This window comes from Parasteatoda tepidariorum, chromosome 8 (genome assembly GCF_043381705.1).
Source record: "Parasteatoda tepidariorum isolate YZ-2023 chromosome 8, CAS_Ptep_4.0, whole genome shotgun sequence".
In the NCBI taxonomy this organism is placed as follows: Eukaryota; Metazoa; Arthropoda; class Arachnida; order Araneae; family Theridiidae; genus Parasteatoda; species Parasteatoda tepidariorum.
This window is the reverse complement of record NC_092211.1, coordinates 81727749-81749265: the sequence shown is the minus strand read 5'-3', so window position 1 is coordinate 81749265 and position 21517 is coordinate 81727749. Positions and strand designations below refer to the sequence as shown.

The following is a 21517-nucleotide window of genomic DNA, read 5'->3' as shown; positions in this document are numbered from 1 at the left end:
TATCAAGCAAATTAGTCATTAAAAACTTTATCACAATTTACTTATACTAATAAATGAAAAAGGGTTAAAAGTAGCAAGAAAGTGAATGAAAATTTTGTCATGAGTTCAAGCCCGACACGGCTCGTAACATAGCTCTGAGCTTTGTTATTTTTACTTTCCAATTCATACTAAGTTTTATATGATTTTTGAATTGTTCGCTTGTATGAATCTATTTATCGATGAGATTATGAGACTTTATTTCATGATTGGAATTTACATGTTTATCAATGTATCAATGAATCAAATTTTTTCATGAGTCCAAGCTCGACGCTGCTCAGCTTTAATATAGCGCTGGGCTTTGTTATTTTTACTTTCCAAGTTTTATATGATTTTTGAATTGTTCTCTTGTAAGAATCTATTAATAGATGAGATTATGAGACTTCATTTTACTGTTGGAAGTTTCACAAGCTTATCAACTTATGCAAAATCCATATTTTGTCTTTCTACTGTATTATTCTCCAAATGGCAGTTTTTTGGCAGAATATTTTTACAAAATTTTTTTTCAATTATAATTTTTGAAAAGTAATCTCGATTTAGATAATCTGGAACTTCTGATTATCGATAACCATAACCGACATTATGAATGACTTTTCAAAATCATTTTAAATCGTAAAGGTATGAAAAATACATAGAAATATTCAAATTAAACTGTATTTAATCAAATGGCGTCGCAAATCACATTCTGTTTTCATGCGAATTTTACGAATTTTGCTATTTCTCGTTTTTTTTTGGTCTCAAATTAGACGTCTTGTTGATTTTTGAAATTATTGTTTCCTATTATAGGCTACGATAATATCGCGATAATTATCTTCCTAGATAAATATCGATACATTTTTTCATATTTATAATTATTGAATGCGACATTATCATGTGTGTTGATAAATTTCGTTTTGGCAACAAATATGCGGAACAATGCAAAAATAATGTCAATTAGGTAATTTGGAAAAATATCTCAATATATCAGGAAATATCAATATTTTCGGCCGATCTATCACAATATTTAAATTTGAATGTAGCCAATCATTAGTGATCATCAAAACTGTTTGAACACCTTTTTCATAATATTGCCAAGATTTGCTTATGACCTTTTAAAAATATTTTAATATTTTTGATGTATAAACTATAGTAAAATAGATAAATTAATGCTTATAAAGATAAAATATCAGAGTTTGCGTTGCATGAATGCATTACCCAAACTCGGTAACGTTTATTTTATAACTTTTTCGTTTATATTCATAGATTCAAAAACTAAGATTCCTTTCAACATCCTTTTAACGGAAATAATATAATTCTCAAACATTTCTCTATTGTTGTATATTTGACCTTGTCTGAAATGGGGCACATTTTCTGCGTCTTCGTGGAGCTTTCAGGTTTCTGTGAGTTATGAAGCAATGCAAATAGCAGATGATCTTCTTAAATATGTACACTTAAAGTAATACATTTTTATTTAAACAATGAGTCATAAAAAGTCACTAATGGTTTTCATATTTTTTATGATTATTTATTATTTCTTTGTGTTCACTGTACGACAACTTTTAAGCTGAAACTTACAGATTTAGCTTCCGATTCTTTTGTTTATTTTAAATGAATAAGGAACTTAATATATTTGCAAATAGGATTTATTTATTTTTTTATAATTTCGAACAATAAATAAACTGGTCATGATAAAGAAAAATTAAAATTATATTACTTACTAATCTGATAAGTATTTGCATACCTAATATTTGTTAAGTTAAATACATTTCTTGGCTTTTTTTCAGAAAAATATTATATTAGAAAACTAAGCGTTTTCTAGAAATTAATTTGATAATGCTTTTGCGAAATTTTTAATTAGTTTAAATTAATCAAATAACTTTATTCGTTATTAATATTAATTTTAGTTTAATTTTTTATTTAGCAGTTTTAAAATTTTTTTTTTATTATTTTCTTATCTGAGAATTATTTGATGTAATCTAAACTACTTAAATTTACTCTTTTTATAGAAAGTATTTCATTTTAATAAAATAACCTGATCTTGTGCAAAGTTGACTTATTTTCAAACATTTTAAAGGCAGTATAAATGTTTGCGCACTTATGTTATAAATTCAAATTTTAATACCTTTAATTTTGTGAGAAACTTTGAAACTATTTGTTTTAAAATTTTTTGTACGGAACTTTAATTATTTAAACTCAAATTTTTAAAAAAATTGAGCGCTTCTTTCTAGAAATTAATTTTATTTTGAGATCTTTTGTTGATCTTGTACGCAAGAATGTGATTTTAAAATTTGAAGATATTTTAATACGTAGATTAATTAAATTATAAGTCTATAATTATAATTAAAGACAATTTTTATAAATAGAAAATAAGACAAATTATTTTACATTTGCTTTAGTAATCTTTTTTAAATAATTTTTGCTTGAAGATGAAGATTACGAATGTTCGTTTCTTAAAAGATACACGAAGAAATATAATTGTGGTAAAATTACCGTATTGTAAAGTCATTTCTGGTAAAAAAAAATACTGGTTATAGAAACCAAAATATACGGTATTAAAAACATTCATGAACAGTTTTTACATTCATATGGTAACAGTTTACAGGAAATTCCGCATGATTTTTAAAATTATAGTTTTTATTACAACACATTTAGTTAAAAATACAAAGCTGAAAAGTAAATGTAACCGAATAAATGGCTTTTATGCCATGATTAAAAGTATCATGATAAAAGTAGCAAATTTTACCCCTTTCACAAACTTTTTTAAAAATTTTATAAAATTATATTTTATAGTTATTTTTACCGAAATCATTATCAAAGTACTTCGGTACAAATTACCAAGTTTTTTGCTGTTTTTATTGAGCCAGAAATGCAGTAAATTTTAACATATTCTGGTAGTTTTGACAATATCTTTTTTCTCAGTGTTGCGAAGTTGATATTTTCCTAAAATTTACAAAGTTGGCTCTTAAGTGCGGGTAAAGTTTCCCAGATAAAAAAACGGTACCTAAAGAAACCACATTGAAATTACTTCAATTTTTACCATACCATACCCCAGGTGTCAATATCGACCATTTTGCTGAGCCCTGGTTTAGGTGAAAACCTTTCGTTTCATCAAAGCACTCTGCAGCCCAATTTGGCTCCTGCAGTGAGCTGATCGTAAAGCATCACTGGCTGTGGTCAGTAAGCGGGTGGGGCACCACTTTCATAAGCCTGCGTCGGGACAAAGGGTGCTCGGTGTCGTCCTCGTTAAACTGTTCTACCATAAAGTTCTGCGCAGGTTGCTGGGCTACCAAAGCAAGGGAGCCCTTTACTGAGCAGGAGATCAAAATTGCGATAGCTTGTCTTCGGATCATCCTCAGGGATGTTTCCCAGACCGTTGCCAATATCCCATTGTGCAGCTCTAGTGCGACGTAAATAAATTATCTACCTTCCTACAGCATAATCTGGAAGTGTGGCTCTTATTTACATTCTCAAGCTCATCAAGTGAAAGCGGAAGTTTAGTAAACAGCTTATTAATGTGGTTTAGTTCTGAAATTAGAATACGGAAAGTTTAAAAAAAATATAGTTATAAAGCACACTTTTTTCAAAGGGAACATTTTAACTTCGAGCTGTTTCGTAGTACTTGTTCCAGTCAGGTACCTAACAAGTATTCACAATTATCATTAGGGAACAGCTTAATACGTGCAACCATCTTGCTGTCATAGTAAAAATCATGGCGTTTCCCCCAAAACAATATCCTCAATAACTTTAATGAGTGGCTTATCATTATTCTGCCCTTCAATGGAAACGAAATCGTTTTGTAAACAGCTTCTTGATGTTTTGTACATTTCACAAAACTAATTTTCTCAATAGAATAAAACTTGACATTCTCTTCTAATTTTTCAATTAAATCGCTAGATTTAAAAAATTGAAATTTAGACAAAAATACCTCATGTAAATTTCAGTTCACTTTTAATTTCTCCATTCCATGTTTAAGCCTTTATTAGCAAAAATCAATAGATAAGCTCAATAGAAAGATCATGTGTAAAACTGAAAACATTTTCTGGCTTATCTTATTCAATAGTGGCATTTGGAGGGAAGTCTTCTGCAGCGCCATCCCTTCACCGCCTTTCTGGAGGCAGACGATTATTCTGTCTCGGATACTGAAAGAGAGCAGACGACAAATAATTTTGTTCTATCTGAGGGAAAAAGTCATGTGCTCCCGCTGAGTTGAATTCAATAACGTGGGAGCAAATTTCCTTAGCTCTAGGCTGTTTTGGGGGTGAAAGTACTATCAAAATGTCCTATTAGTATTTTCGAATTTATTCTAGGTGCGTTCTAAAAAAAAAGAGTTTAAAACTTTTTGTTCAGTTTTTGTGAAAAGAAGATAAATAGTGGTAAGTAAGAAAAGAAGAATGAATTTATTTTTAAAAAAAGTTATATTTTATTGATGACAGTCATGTAATGTAAGCATATATTTTTCTTTTACATAAGTAAAATGTGCAAAAAATTATGGTTCGCATACTTTTATTTTCCAGATACACTATAGGAACTTACTTAAATTTTTTTTTCTCAACATTTATATGGTAAAATGTATCTTTTATTATGTGCTCGTATAATTCTAAATATTGATGTCGTGTTTCAAAAAATTGCAATAAGGCAAATTTTTTTATTAAAAAAATAGCTGCAACAGCTTTATTAAAAAAATAAATAAAATAGAACAATTTTGAAAATAAATAAAGGATTTATGTACTATTTACATTTTTATATTTTATTTGCATATGCTTCATTAAAATATTGGTCTATTTAATTTTTTGAACAAAAGTAGTAAGCAAAAAATAACAAAAAGTTATAATAAAAATTTAAATTTTTTTAAACTTCAGATAAAAGTTAAATAAACTGCAAAATCTTAAGTAAGTTTAATGCGAAAACTCTTCGTTAAAACATTATCAAATAATGTTTTGAGCTCAAGAAGCATAATGTTAATAAAATCATTATAAAAGGAAATCGTGAGTATATCTTCAAAGCCTAACAATAATCATAAAAACTAAGATATTGCTTTACAGATTAGAGCGCAGAGCTTTTTATAAAAATATTTCTTTACTTTTTCTCTTTTGAAAAGATTATAATGATAAAAATCCAAGAACTTAATAAGGTGTAAACTTCAAGTTTATAATTAAGTTGCAAAAATTATTAAAGTGCACAAAAAACCAGGTAGCCGAATAACCGCAAACAAATTTTTGAAACATTTAATTGAGAATTTTTAAATTTTTATTTATCTATATTATGTATTAAAATAACATATTTATAGTGTGAAATTTGAAATTGTTTGCTGAATTTCTTGAGATGAAAAAAGGTCAAAATCTGTAAAAACTGTCTAGGCGTTTGCAAAAAAACGTCAAAATCTGTATTTTTTATTTATTTATTTATTTTTTTTTTTGCAAACACCACCTAACTTTTTTTTTTTGAAACAAATTAACTACAGGATTGTAATATTTATTAGAAATGACTACAATTTTCAAATAATTTATGACTAAAATCACAGCGCAATTGAAAAACACATGTCGAAACTGAAATTATTTATTTAGCTTTAAAACAATAAACTATTTAAATTAGCTATAAAATAATTAACTATTTAATTAGCTTTAAAATGAAAAATAATTTTTTTTATCAATTAGTGGGTAGTCTGCTCCACACGCTGATTAAAAACGTATGGTCTAAACTACCAGTAAATGATGAAATTTACCGTATTTCTTTCTCTAAGAGAACGCCAAAAAGCACGGTAATTTTTACCGAAGCGTTAGGATAATATAATTTTGGTGAAATTATCAACTAAAATATGATTTTATAATAAGTGATAAAGCTAGGTAAATGTGATAAAATTTGGTAGTTTTATCATGATATTTAGACCATGGTACAAAAACCATTTATTCAGTTAAGCTTACTTTTCAGTTTTGTATTTTTTACTAAATGTGTGGTAAGAACTACAATTTTGGAAACATGAATTTTTGGTGAACCATTATCATATGAAAGGAAAATTTACCAAATGAATTGTTTAAATACCGTATATTTTGGTTTCTATTACCAGAATTATGTTTTTTTTACTAGAAATGTCAGCACTATACGGCACGGAACTTTTAACAGATTTTTTTTCGTGTATGGCAGCGCAATTGGTAAAAAAAAGTCCAAATGCAATTAATTCTTTTTATGAATTGGCATTTAAATATAAAATAATGGCTTTATCAATTAGTGGGTAGTCTAATCTCCAAAATAGATATGCCAAGAACATTTTTTCAAAATTTTAAGTACATAGGATTAACAGATTTTATGATATCACATGTGAAAATAAAAGAAACTAGGAGGCTTCGCCCCCTGCTCGCTGGCGCTCGCCAACCCCCAATTCAGTTAATCAATGTGTGGCGAAAATGCATGTTTTTGATGAAATTTGTGTTTTTATGTTTGTATAAGTTTCTTAATTCGACGAATTGATCGTCCGGATCATTTCCTAAGAAACGGTTTTCATCAAAAAGAAAGAATATTTCATGAAATATGAGTATTAATTAATTAATTATTTTTTTTACATCGCAGTGGGAGTTGTTACATGAATAAGTTTCTTGCGTTATGTATGCCACGTTAGATTAAATTCTTTATTTTTTCATCATTAATTAAATTTTTTAAAATTAATTCAATTTTTTATTTAATTAAAATAAAATACATTAAGTATTTTTTTTAACCAATGATTGCTTTTATTTTGCCTGAGTATTTGTTTTGAAAATATTTAAAATGTTTTTTCATTATCTTTTTATGAATTTTTAACAAAGTGTTTCAACCACCTGTTATTGTTGATAATTAAAAAAAATATTTGAAAAATATGTATTATTTATTTAGGTACTGTAAAATATTATTTAGTTTATACTGAATATTGCTTGCGTCCTATCTTTACTCTAAATTGATGAGTGTTTACCTTCTTTATTCACTTTTCCATACTGTATATTCTATAGAAGTCTACATCCCTTTTTATCTATAGCTATATTTTGTAGCTCAAACTTTCTGTGTTTCTCTTTATCTCTAAATGGAAAGAACAAATTAATTTAATTTAAGCAAATGATGGTGGCATGTTTTAATAAACCACGTCTGTTAACGCCGGTGACAAACAAAATTGAAACGAAATAGAGTTTGAATAAGAAAAGAAAATTTTTTGAATAAGACTTCAAAGTTAAGGAACAAGACGTTTTAGTCGTTTTAAAATTTTGGATGATTTTTTGGAAATCGACAACTAAGCATTTTAAATAAAAATTTTAAATACATTTTACCCAAAACCATGTTTTTTTACTTGAATTTGTCAGCCATATTTCAAATTTTACCAGTTTTTACCTGAATTGAATTGTAGTACTTAACTTCAAAGATGTCACACAATACTTTATTCGCAAAGCAAAAATAAGTATTTCTTTCTTTCTGCATTCGAAAATTTATAACCATAGAAACAGATATTAAGATGAAAAAAGTGTAATAACAAGGTAAAAAGAGAAATAAAAGAAAGAAATTAAAAACAAAAATGAATAGAGCTTTTCTTAAGTAAGATCTTCAATAAATAGCAGAAGTTATTCAAAATCTCCTAGTCATGTTACTTTTCATACTATCATGCTGGTTTAACGAGTCGTTGTTTAATTTTGAACTGATATTTTTATTTATAAAAGCATTTCCGCAATAGTCACAATAGGGCCAGGGGATTCATGGAGGTTCAGGCTCCGAAATTTCATGGTCAACGACATGATTATGGTTAGCACTGCGCACAGGCCGCCATTACTACCCAGACAAGCTGGTACACATCGATTTGAAGCTCCGTGGTCTTCAAGCCGCCACTGGGGTTTGAACCTCGGTTCTGCACAATGACAGTTCAGTGCTTTCCACTTAGGCATCGCGGCTCGATATTTTTTTTTTGTCTAGAATATATTATAATTTTGTGAAAAAATTTAGATAATTCTTAAAGTTATAATTTAGTTAAATACTAGTTAGCATTCGATGTTAACTTGTGTAGTAATTATTCAACGTCAATCATTGTTAAAAATTGATGAAACGCAAAGAAACACAAGTAAAAAATTTACTAATGCAAAACAAAAAGATCTGCTTGTAGTGTTTAAAACACGGGTCGTTTCTGATAAATATTTACTTGTTAACATTGATTATTTTAATTGTCAAAAAATAAAATCGATGCAAGTAGTTGATTTCATGGAAACTGCATTTGCAATGAAAGGCAAAATGTAAATGCTAAAAGCACTTATGTAATTAAAAGTAATTATTTACCTATCAGGGCAATCTATTTTGCGATTCAATATTTCGTGAAGCAAAACAACGCGTCAAGTCTTTCTTCATAGTTCTAAGATTTTCATTTGTTTATTGGAGTGACTTATGATATGTACCTCACTAGTTGTAAGCTATTATTAGTGGAGAAAAATATAACAAACGCACGTAATAGTAATTGTAACTGTTTACTGATATACGACGAACTTTTCTAGAAATTTTAAGACAAACGCAGTTGAAGGTTTATTGTGTACAAATGATTTATCCTTATTTTTTATTTATTTTCTGTAAATAGTATGAACACATAAAGCTTATTTAGAATTATTACAAAATAATTATGACAGGAAAACGTGAAGTAATCACGCAATGGCATTCTTAAATTAAAAATCTTTTTTTTAAATAAATTTTTTCTTTTATTTTTCCTTTTTTTTATTCTTCCAATTTTGTAGCTGATCATAATTTCAATCACAAAAATAACTTATTTTGCATCTAATAAATTCCTATTTTTGGAAAATTATTGGTATTAAGTTCACAATTATTAATATCAAACCTGCAGTGAGAAAAAAGTGTGGTCAAAACTACTAGAATATGGAAACATTTACCGCGTTTCTGGCTCTATGGTAACTCCAGTAATCTCATTTAGCCATTACATTAGTGCATTTTTGTGAACATTTTCTTTCTTTAAACAAACAGATCTTATTGTTTACTCTTTATTAATTGTTTGTTAACTAAGAGTTAAAGTTCATACATGCAAAAAGAGTTGCCATATTGCTAATTTTAACTTTTTTCTGACTTGGCAGCGCATAACTCTGTTTTGCTAATTACGTAATATTATTTTCTTTGTTTCCTTTGCAGTATATGCCAAAACAATACAAATTGCAACAAAATTGTATTAAATGGAACATATCATAAAATGCAACAGATAAAATTCATATAAAAATATTTTTATATGGGTTTTTCAATTTTGCATTTTATCTTTTCTTAAATTTAAATATAATAATGCACATAAATATATATGTTAAATAATATCCGAACAAAATAATATTTAAAAAATATACATGTGATATTTTTTATAAAATATACATTACATGGTTTTAGGTTTTAGGTTAATACTTTTTAAACATAAATTGCATTTTTTGACTTATGTGAGGTTTCACTGATGTTGATGGAGTTAAATTTAATTAAAATTTAATATAACGTAGATTTTGCAAAATTTCTGCATAAAATTCTTCTACTATGAAAAATTTAGTTCAATTCATATGCTAATTTGCAAATAATTGTAGTAAATCCGATAGAAAAAAATTCTGGTTAAATTAACTTACTGGATGGTTATTACATGTAAGCAAAAGACGCGGTAATTAAATTATTCGTTAGATAATTTTTTAGAGCTGGTTTTCGAACTGGTAACGGTTGACCGGAAACTTTGGTTTTAAAAATTATAGTTTGTATTACCCCACATTTAATAAAAATACAAAACTGAAAGTAACTTTTGTTTATAATTTTCCCGATTATAAATAGGAATGTTTTGAGTCCTGTGAAAATAATAAGCTGTTTATTGATACTTATAGACGGAGAAAATAATTGTGGTAAAATTATTGAACTTCATGGTAATCACATTTATTGCAACAGAAAACTATAATTCTAGTAATTACGTATATGCTATTTAGATAATTTATTCGATAATTTTACCGTTCATATGATAGCGGTTCGTCGGATTCTGGTTTTTAAAATTATAGTTCTTATTTCTTTGCATTTAGTAAAAAATATAAAACTGAAAAATAAATTTGACCGAGTAAATAGTTTTCACGCCATGCTTTAAAGTATGATAATAAAATTATGAAATTATACCACATTTACCAAATTATATATCATATTATAAAGCCATATTGTATTGTTAACTTTACTAAAATCCTAACCAAAGTGCTTCGGTAAAAATTACCGATCATTTTGGTATTCCCAAAAAGCCAGAAACACGGTAAATTTCACCATATTCTGATATTTTTTACTATCAGTGCAGATATTAATAGATGTCGGTATCTTAGAAATACAAAAATAAATCATAAAAACTTAAGAGCGACGAGAAAAGAAAGTGAAACTGAAAAAATTGGATTGAAAATGCTGCGCAATGTACATTAATTTTTCTAAAAGCTAAATACGTTTATTAATTTAAAAGGGGTAAGCTATCATTACACTTTTTTAGTGAAAAATGGTATAAAATCGAAACCATTTTTTAAAAGAAACATTCTCATATTAATGGATATCATCTGTTACGTTCTAACAATATGTTTAGAAATTAGATTAGAAGCTTAAGTGAGAAAAGTGAAACATTGCCTGTGGGTAGCTGAAGGCTTTCTGCATGATTAAATTTCAGCAGTTAAGATAAAAATTCCTTTTTTAAAAGTTAAAGGTAATTTGTTTTGATTTACTATTTAATTTGATTAAAGGTTTCCTGAATAAGTTATGTGGTGTTGTTTATATTTAAATTGTGCTTATGTGTAGTTGCTTAATTATGTAGCGTTATTTAAACTTAATTTATATTAAAAATCATAACAAATACAACTGTAAGTACTAAGTTAGCAAATATTGTTTAAATACTACTCATCTAAACTTAAGTGATATTTTTAATTGAGATATTGCTCATCTAAGTGCTAAGTGATATTTTTAATTGAGATATTAAATCCAAAAAAAATATACTTCTTATTTTTGTTTATTTCTAAAATTTCAAATGAGTATTATAAGCTTTATAATACTGATATTAGTAATTTCATTTATTGGTTAAATTACTGTACTGTATGTTAATGGCATTTCTGGTTAAAAAACTCATAATTCTGGTTAATAAAACCTAAGTAAACGGTATTTAAACCATTGATTGGCAAACTTTACCGCTCATATGGTAACAGCTTATAACGTTTCTCTGGTTTTTAAAATTACACCTTTAGTAAAAAATACAAAACTAAAAAATAAATTTAGCTGAATAAATGGTTTTTAAGTCACGCTCTAAGGTATCATGATAATTAACTCAAATTTGATTACATATTACAAAACCATTAAATTTCCTAAAATCATTACCAAAGTACATCGGTAAAAATTACTGACCTTTTGGAGTTCCCATAAAGCTATACATACAGTAAATCTTAGTAGTTTTGACCATACTTTTTTCTCAGTGCATGTAACAATAGAAGGACACAATAACTACGATACTTATTTACACTATGTAAGTTAAAATAATTTTAAATGTACGCAAGAAGTCCTGTCTTAGAATCATACACAACGTCAAGAATTCGATTTTAAGTTGCAATATTGCTGTTTATTAAAAATAAAAATTTGAATATTAAAGCTACGATTTTCAAATAAAATTAAAATGAGAAATCATCCAATGTTTTTGCTTGAAAAAAAAAGAAATATGCAGGTTCAATCACTTTTGAAACTCTTGAGGAGAGGGGATTTTCGGTTATTGCGAAAGTGATGCGTCTTTTGTTTTTGATTCCTCAAAAACATCAAATAACCTCCGTTTCAGTCCACTAAATAAATGTTTTTTTTTTAAATATTTTTATTCCAATATTTTTTCTTTTTTATTTTCTATCAACTAATTGTTTGGGATAGTTCTGAAAATGATGAATGTCGATAAAATTGTGAAACGTTGCTTGCTCTATTTAGGAAACAATTGAAAATTATATTTGGATTAGGCACAGAGCTACAGTTGAAATTCTAGCAATCTAGCTTCTCGGAAAGTGATCAAAATTTTAATAAACGTTTAAATATTCTCGGCGATAAATATTATCTTGCAGTGTTCGGTATACAATTTTTAATTTCAGTTAAAAGTGAATCCTATAACAGGTTGGAAAATGTGTAGGATTTCATTACACGATATATTTGTTTTTTTTTAAAAAAGAAATGGTGATAAATTCTGTCTTAGGCGGTCAAGAAATTTTTGAATCATCAGACATAAAACTTCCATTGAAATTCGATAATTTTAACAAGTAGCCGAAATTTTATTGACGATATTTGTCGAAAATAGGGCGATAAATTTTGTATGTAGTTTGAAGAAAGCGATTGATATTTGCATTGTCATAAAAAATAGAGATGCAGTTACAGTTTGGACTCTTTAGATATCGAGAAACTGGTCGGCATCGGTATAAAGTCGGCCAAGTAAAATTTGGTAAAAATGATTGACGATAAAATTTTACTGGCGATAATAGGAGAGTATATTCCAATTTCAGTGGTCAGGAAACGATATAAAATTGTTTAGCAATCCGGGTATGCAATACCATCTTATGTAGAATAATTTTTATTGGTTAAAAAAAGGTAAAAAAAAATTCTTTTATAATTTGACCAAAAATTTATGGCTTTAATTTTTACAAAAATATATTTTTTGCTTCAAATATATATTGTGCTTCAATTTCGGTATATTTACAGACATGTTTTATTACACTTATTGACCTTCTTTCAGTATCATTAGTTTTATTTTTCGGTGTTTAGTAAAATTTAAGAACCAAGTTTTTTTTTTTATAAACTTTTTAAAATCATTAAAATGAAAAAAATATTTATAATTGTGAAATAAATAATTTAGCGTTAGGGAAATGCAGTTTTATTTAAATTTAGAGCCATTTTGGAAATTCTGAAATAAAATTTCTGAACGCTTACATTAAAATTTCTATTATCAGCTTTATAGTTTTTTATCATATCTATCACCTCTTGAAAAATAATAAAAAGAATTTAAGAATTTTCAAAACTTCTAAAAATATATTTCAGAATTTCAGCACTGAGACACAGTAACAGGAAACCTTTAAATGTTTAGTTCAAACTACTTTACTTTGAATATGTTAGCATGCTTTGTAAATAAAGATTATTGGAAATATTAATTGAATGTTTAATCTTCCTTCACGTTTTTAAATTTTAAGTTTCTGATATTTACATAGTATACATTTGTTTACTATAAATTAAAATTTAATTTGAAAAAATTTAAAATTTATTAAAATGTAATGTTATTAAAATGTTAAGGGCTATGTACCTGTAGATGCTCCATATATTTTTCCAGTCAAGAAAAATTATTGAATGTTTTTTTTCAAATTTTAATTACTTATCTTCTTTTCTTCGGAAAATAGGTGAAAATTCTATTTTGCTCTTGTTATATTTTAATTTATTTTTCTAGTCAAGAAAAATTATTGAATGTTTTTTTTTTCAAATTTTAATTACCTATCTTTTTTTCTTCGAAAAATAGGTGAAAAATTCTATTTTGCTCTTGTTATATTTTAATTAACACCTTCCATAAGAAAAATTTTAAATCAAAAATATTTTTCTTTAATAAAAAGCCTGTGAATATTTCTCAGATTTAATACTCGATTTTAGAACGATTTAACACAAAAAAGTGAAAAAGAACAAATTTTTGAGGAATATCATTATTTTATAATTATTTCTAAACATTAAATTTGTAAATAAATGANAAGGGCTATGTACCTGTAGATGCTCCATATATTTTTCCAGTCAAGAAAAATTATAGAATGTTTTTTTTTCAAATTTTAGTTACTTATCTTCTTTTCTTCAAAAAATAGGTGAAAAATTCTATTTTGCTCTTGTTATATTTTAATTAACACCTTCCCTAAGAAAAATTTTAAATCAAAAATATTTTTCTTTAATAAAAAGCCTGTGAATATTTCTCAGATTTAATACTCGATTTTAGAACGATTTAACACAAAAAAGTGAAAAAGAACAAATTTTTGAGGAATATCATTATTTTATAATTATTTCTAAACATTAAATTTGTAAATAAATGAAAATTATATTAAGTAGAAAGTATCGATAAGCTGATAAGAATATCTTACCAAGCAGTATAAGCTTCGCTTGCTTTAATAAATAAATTAATTAGATTTAAAAAAAAACGTGTCATTGTAAAATAAAGAAATACTTTCTTTTTCAACATTTAAGGTGTTAATTATATATAGAGCTTAATCTTAAGTATTGTACTTTTTAAAAATTAAAATGCTTATTTTGTTAAAAAAAAGATCAAATTCTTCATTTTATTTAAATTGGTGAACAAAATTTCTATTACGTTAAAGAAGAAAAATAGTCAAAGTATGAAAAGTGTAAAACAACCATTCTCTTTTCTTAATGTGCCATTAAATAAAAGCTTAATTGTTTTTTTCCCGTTTGCAAAAAAGAAGTTTATGGTTTAGCAATTTAGGTAAGAATTTTCATTAGCATTTATTGTTATTGTTCAAATGAAATGCTAATTCCTTCTCCAAAGTGTCTCATTTTTTGCAAATCTATTGTTTCAATTGTTTCAAGATGTCGTGATAAGAATTATATGTAATGAGAAGTGTTCTTCTTCAATAACTAAAATGCGCTTCCAAATGCCGAAATTGAAAGAAAGATAATTTTAAATTATTATTAAATCTAAATTTGAATACTTAATTTGGATTTTTTTAAACTATTGAATTTAATCAAAATTTTTGATAAATAGAAGGTTTTTAATACTTAATAACAAAAATTATTTAATATTTTACTAACATTTTAACATTTAATTATAAATATTTTACTTAAGTATTCATATTGAAGTCTAATAGAATTTAAATAGGGATTATACACATTTGATTCTTCATTTCTAATTTTTAAATTAAAATTTTTATTCAATTTTATTGATACTGTTAGTCAAAAAGTCAATGAACTTCATAAAATTTTCTGTTGTCTGCGAATCAATTGTTTCAATTGTTTTGAATGGTTACAATAAAAATTAAACCTAATGAACAGTGTTTTTTTCTAGTAGTCTTTTAAAATGTATAGTTTAATAAAAATAAATGATAAATACTAAATTGAATTAGAACTTTAAAATAATAGTTAACATTTTCAATTTAATTTTTTCAAATGAAGTTGATAAAAATTCAAGAACATAAATGACACTGCCACGCGGGTTGTGACATTAAATTTTCGAATGAGAATTTTTTTATCCCACAAAACAGTCACAACCAGCAAACGGATCGCCTGGCTTGCCGAAAGTATAGCCGACATTCCAAACTATAAGTTGGCGGTAGAACGACACCAAAATTTATCGAAAGAGATATCGTGGCGCGATGTTTTCCAAAAAGGGAAAACTTCCACTTCTTTTTATTTAGTTCAGCATTTGATTTCCAGGAGTTGTACTTGAGGCAAGTCTTAAAGCAGCATTTGATTGATTCTGTTTCTAAAGTATTCGAATTGCAATCGTGTTGCTTTCATCAAGATTTAATGCCAGCCTTCTTGAAATCAAATTAAAAAAATATTCACACGCACTAGCAACATGTCCGATTTCCTCAGTTCATAAGAGTGGCCTGTCTCTTCGCCAGATTTAAATCTACTAGATAATTTCCTACGGGGGTATATCATTCTCTCAATGATTAAGAGTACGATTGGACTAACTGTCGTAAAATTAAAATTCCACAATTGTAATGAGTTTTTTTTTTAACCCTATGAGTGGATTCATATAAATATATAGACATTTATAAAGAATAATTTTTATTTTAGGATAGTTGTTCCTTATTCAGAAATATAAAACATTCAAATATACCAGAAGATGTGTCTTGAGAAAGACTTTTGGTTTTTCCCATTAATAGTTTTATATTATATATTTANAGCAATATATATATATATTAATTCGAAACAAAAATATAATTTTTTTATTTATTTCTTTATTATATATTTTTTATTTTTATTTACACCATTAAATCCTGGTTGGGAAAATGGTGAAAAGAAAATTAATTACTTTTTTGATTTGTGATTCATTTGTCTTACTGTAAAAACACAATCATAATAAAAGTCATTTAGCGTCGACCGCAATTCCCAGGAGTTTTGGAGAAGAAATAACAAGACATCTATTTATTTTTTGTAACGCGTCAGCGTTAACGAACTGCTGATCTTTGTTAATTTGTTTGTGCCTCGTAGGCTTCGAAAAGTGATTTTCTTCCGCTGCATCAACTGTTTCTTTTCAGAATGATATTTCGGACGTTAAGTTTCACGAAATATCTTTGAGACATATAGTTTTTTATTAATTATTTGATGAACACTTTTGACGTAAAAATGTTTTTTTCTGCGACATAAACACTTATTTCAAGTCAAGAATTTTATTTACTAGAAACAAAAGACTAAAGTTAACTGTCTTTTTTAACAATGATTATTACGTTTTAGAATATAAAAATATCCAACAATTAATTTTTCATGTATCTTTAGTTTAACGATTTATTTAATTGAATACCTTGTGAATTTGAGTTTATTTAAGATTTAAACTTGCTTATTCTGTAGTGTATGAATGTGTGTTATTAGATATGAGATCGAGTACGATAAATCTCGTACTCGATCTTTCGAGTACGGCCTGGGCTCGTTTACTAAGAAAAGGTTATAAGGTTCGTTTACTAACAGAAATATCCTGCTGTGGGTGTATATAAGTTCAATAATAATTTTAGTCGAATGTAATAATTAAATAAAAATTTGATTATACAACATACATCAACAAAGATGTACGTTGAAAAAAAGTATGATCAAAACTACCGGACAGAATACGGTAAAATTAAACTTGGCCCTGGCTTTATGAGAACACTAAAAAGCTCTGTAATTTTTACCGAAGCACTTTGGTAATGATTTTGGTTAAATTTAAAATAAAATTCGGTTTTCTAATGTGTTGTTAAGTTTTGTAAATGCGGTAAAATTTGATAATTTTAATACGGATCGCAGTCCTATGGCGCAAAACCCATTTATTTGGTTTAGTTTACTTCAGTTTTGTATTTTTTACTAATTGTGCGGTGATAAAAACTATAATTTTGATGACCAGAATTTCCGGTAAATCGTTACCTCATGAACTGAAAAATTACCAAATGAATGGTTTTAATACCGCACATTTTGTGGTTTTTGACCAGAATTATTATTATTTTTTCTTTTTACCAGAAATATTGTTTCCGTAGAGTACTGTAATTTTACTAGAATTTTTTTCTACTTGTAAAACAAAGTTGTCTTTAATTTTTTTTTGAATAAATTAATATTAACCTATTGGTATGTAAGCGAAAGAAAATATTACAATATTACAAAATTTGCATAAAAAGTGAACCTTAAGTAAAATTTTAATTATTATACTTTCAATTTCAAAAAATGTTCTTCTGTGAATGTTCAAAGTCTTAAAATATAGTAGATCATTGAATAATTGTTGGCCGTTTACATTAACGAAAAATTGTTGCCAGCAGTAAAACAGGACATATTTTTGCGGTATTCTTTTTTTCGTAGAAAACTGGAATAACGTTATAGAAAAAAAGAAGTTTTGTTAAATGTTTAAAAATTAACTTGTTTCAATTTAAGTAAAAATAGTTTTTTCATGACTTACATATTCACGAAAGTTTTACGTAAATTCTATAAATTTCGAAAGCGGTGCGGTCATATATTTGACAGTCACCTTATACATTATTATTCACTGATGCGTCCCATCTTTGTGGGATTTCAATTGGAACACCATTTCGAGTTCAGAATTCCCCTACTAGTCGGCAGCATTAGGAGAGGTGACCAGGAAATAATCACATCGCAGGTGTTTGCATCTGTATTAAGGGAAATAGTTTCCATCTATCGAAATGGTGAGGAAGAGGTGATCTGAAATCTATAGTAATAAAAGGAATTCGTGTACATACATAGGAACAGTTTTCTATTAAGGCTCTAGGATGCGCACACACAAAGAATTTGTTTTTGTAATGGGTCGCGACGCTGTTTCTGAATAAATATTAATAGGGACAACATATATACTATAAAGCATGACTTCTTTATAAAATATTAGAATAGCGTCAATACGTTAGTAGTTTCTTTTTACAAGCACATGGTGCGTAGCGCTCTGCTTAAAGGTGCTTATTATCGATTTTTGTTTTTGTAAAGCTCTTAAAGGTGCTTTTCTCATTAGGTGTTTTTAAAAAAGGCTTAATATTCCCTTTTTGAAGAATTTTTTCTTCTTTACCATGTCAATTTTCTCCACGTATTATGCAAAAACGCGCTTTTCACATTGTTCTATTCAATGTTTTAACTATTCATTCAACCACAATCTATTTCTGCGTCCACAATCCGTCAGTCCATAGCGTATGAAAACACCAATCATTTTACATGTTTGATGAAATACTAACGAGTCTGCATGTGCGTATCGTGAGCTGGGTTCGGTGAAATTATTGCACTCTCATGTGCAACTCTGCTGCACTTTGCAAGATATCCTCAATTTCAAGCTTCCTTTTCCACCCTCTGAAATAAAACGTAAAAATCTCTTGATCATTTTATAATGGCTAATATAATCAAGAAAAGAGTTTGTCAAAAACTAGTTATTTTATCATGACTATGTAAAGTCTTTGAAAACTATTTTGCTTTTTGTTAATGTATATAGTGCTTAAAAATAATTTTTGAGTGCTTATAAAATACTTAAAAGGAGCTTATTTTTTGTTGAAAAATTTGGCCACGTACCCTGAAACACTTTATCTTTTAAACTTATCACGCATCGTTCTCCGCCAGAGAGTTCATGCAAAAACTATTGACTCATGGATAACAAAAGCTGTTCACGTGACACATTGTGTCATTAGCACTGATTAATAAATATTATAGTTTTTGATGAGAATTGACTCAAAAACAGAATGTTTCGAGTCCCGTCTGAGTCATTCTATGCGACTGACAGAGAAAAAGAAATTATGGTAAAAATACTGCTCTGAATGGTTATGAAATTCTTAGTAAAGAATACTATAATTCTGTTAATAAAACTCTAAATATATAAACTCAAAAAATATACGGTATTTAAACCATTTAGTTGGAAATGTTTCGTTCATATGGTGACAACTTGTCAGAAATCCTGGTTTTCAAAATTATAGTTCTTATTACAACACATTTAGTATAAATTTAAATGAATAGAAAAATAAATTTTACCAAACAAATGGTTTTTATACATGCTCTACTCTAAAGTATCATAAAAATATATCCAAATTTACTCAATTTTATCGCATAATTAAAATCATACCGGTCTGTGGTGATAAAGATGTTAGTGAGCACTGCTTTAAAGTACCATTATCATGATAAAATTATCAAATTTTACCACATTTACCAATTCATATCACATACTATCACATAATTACATCACATAAAGCCATACTTTATTGTTAATTTTACCAAAATCATCATCAAAGCACTTCGGTAAAAATCACTGAGTTTTTTGGTGTTTCCACAGAGTCAAAAGCATGTTAAATTTTACCATAATCTGGTAGTTTTCTCTGCACTTTTCTTCATCATTGTGATACATTTCGAAAAACAAAATCATTTATTTTTAGTTTTATGCAACTGATAATGTAACTTATTGTTTTTTTGTTTGCTCTAGCAATAAGAAATTAACTTCCTGGATAATTTATAATTTTTCCTCAGTGTAATAAGACAAAAAATTTAAGGTCAGCAAAACTGGAGCGTAAGGATCAAATTATAAATTTTTCACATATGAAATTTAACGCATCCGAGTAACATTTAACAATTCGAGTCAGAGGTTGGTCAGTCATGTTGCAGTTTAAAGCCCCCTGACTAAAACGTGTGCATGCCTTTATGACGAAAAGCGGAAGGTCGCGCATGCGCAGGCAGAACTGTTGGAAATATATTTGATGCGTTATGCAAAAATTTTTTTTTTCTTCCTTCAATATGATAGTAACGGTTTCAGAATCATTTCATCCAAGAAACCAGATTAAAGGTTTTCTTTATTGCTGTGACTATAATGTTTTCCTCTATTGGAAATCAGCTAAAATGTAGTCTCTACTGCAATAAAAACTAGTTTCATTCGATGTCATAGATCTGTAGGGATAACAAAATATTGGGCCTTCGCTTTTTGTTTAATTTTTTTTTGCCAAACTACGTACTTTCTCTTGCTAACTACTTGACTGATGTTCAAACAGGGACACGTGGACCGATTTAAGAACTGGTAAACCCCAAAAAACTATTTCACAATAACACAATTGCACAAGTAAGATATTGCTTGAAGAATTAAGAAGCACTAAAGTATCGTAATTTCTCTTTATTTTTGTAAGATGCAAAAATCCAGTGCAGTGTGATTGGGTAAACATGTATATACTGTTATCATGTGTGTACATTCTTTAAGCTATCAAGTGAACAAATGCTTTCCACTATTCTAAGTCTATATATAAGTATTCCAGGGGTGGCCAAGCTCCTTGATAGTCGAGCCATTTTTCAAAATTTGAAATTTTTCGCGAGCCGCAATTAAATACGTTTTTAAAAGGTATGCAAAAAGGTATTAGTTTTTCTTTACATAAACTATATTTATTGAAAACATATAAGTAAAAGTACAAAATATGTGTATTGAATTTAAATATTAAAAATTAAACACATTTATTTTACTTCTCTTGATAATTCTTTAAAATTTGGTGAATAATTGGTGAAACATTTCTCAGTAATTCTTTAAGATGCTGGTTAGTTAATACTGATCGGTGTTTGGATTTCAAGAATTTTAAAGTGGAATAAAATGATTTCCTGAAGTACGTTTTTCCGAATCTTGAAATAATTCCTCAAGCAGTCTTTTTTAATTCAGGATACTTCGATACCGGTACCCATTTCCAAAATTCGGTAATCGACGTCGACTTATATTTTAATTGTAGAGCTTGATCTTCTTACTTCTCTATTAATTCTAATTCTCCAGATGCTTTTTGGGTCATAATTATATTGGACATGGAAAACTCACCTTGAATTATGTTAATTTCAAATGGATTCCGAAAAAAATCAAGAGACGATTTAAAATATATCAAGTCGTGAAATCGATTTCGGAATTCCATCAATATTCCTTCCAGCTTACATTTTTGTTTAGAAAAAAAAGGTATAAATTATTGGTAGAGCGTGTTAATCGGTCTGTAGTCGGTCGATTAGGCCATTGTTTATGTTCGTTCGTGCAGTTTTCGATTAGTCATATCATTCTTAACTTGGACGGAAATGAAATTTGTTACAATGTTCCACTTAGTCTTTCATATTTGTTGTCAGTAATTTAAAAGCAATTTGAAACACATACAGAACGATAATAATTTTCTTAAAATATAATAGCACAAAAATGAAAAGGGAACTGGGGTACATTTATCGAGAGCCACAAATAATCCTTCGAAGAGCAGCATGTGGCTCGCGAGCCGCAGTTTGGCCACCCCTGGTATATTCTTTCCATTATTGGACAATTCCATTTGTATGTTACTTTTTTGCATGGTTAACAATAATAAAA

The 21517-nt window shown here is 27.5% G+C and overlaps 1 protein-coding gene across 1 annotated transcript in view; it reads left to right on the top strand.

Moving 5' to 3' along the window:
• Positions 1–4113: 4113 nt before the first annotated feature.
• The window catches only part of LOC107443399 (maltase A2), a 62476-nt gene continuing 45072 nt past the window's right edge, over positions 4114–21517 (top strand). The window contains exon 1 of the mRNA XM_021145840.3: positions 4114–4388. The gene's annotated coding sequence lies outside the window, so the exon portion shown is untranslated. The remainder of the gene's footprint in view (positions 4389–21517) is intronic.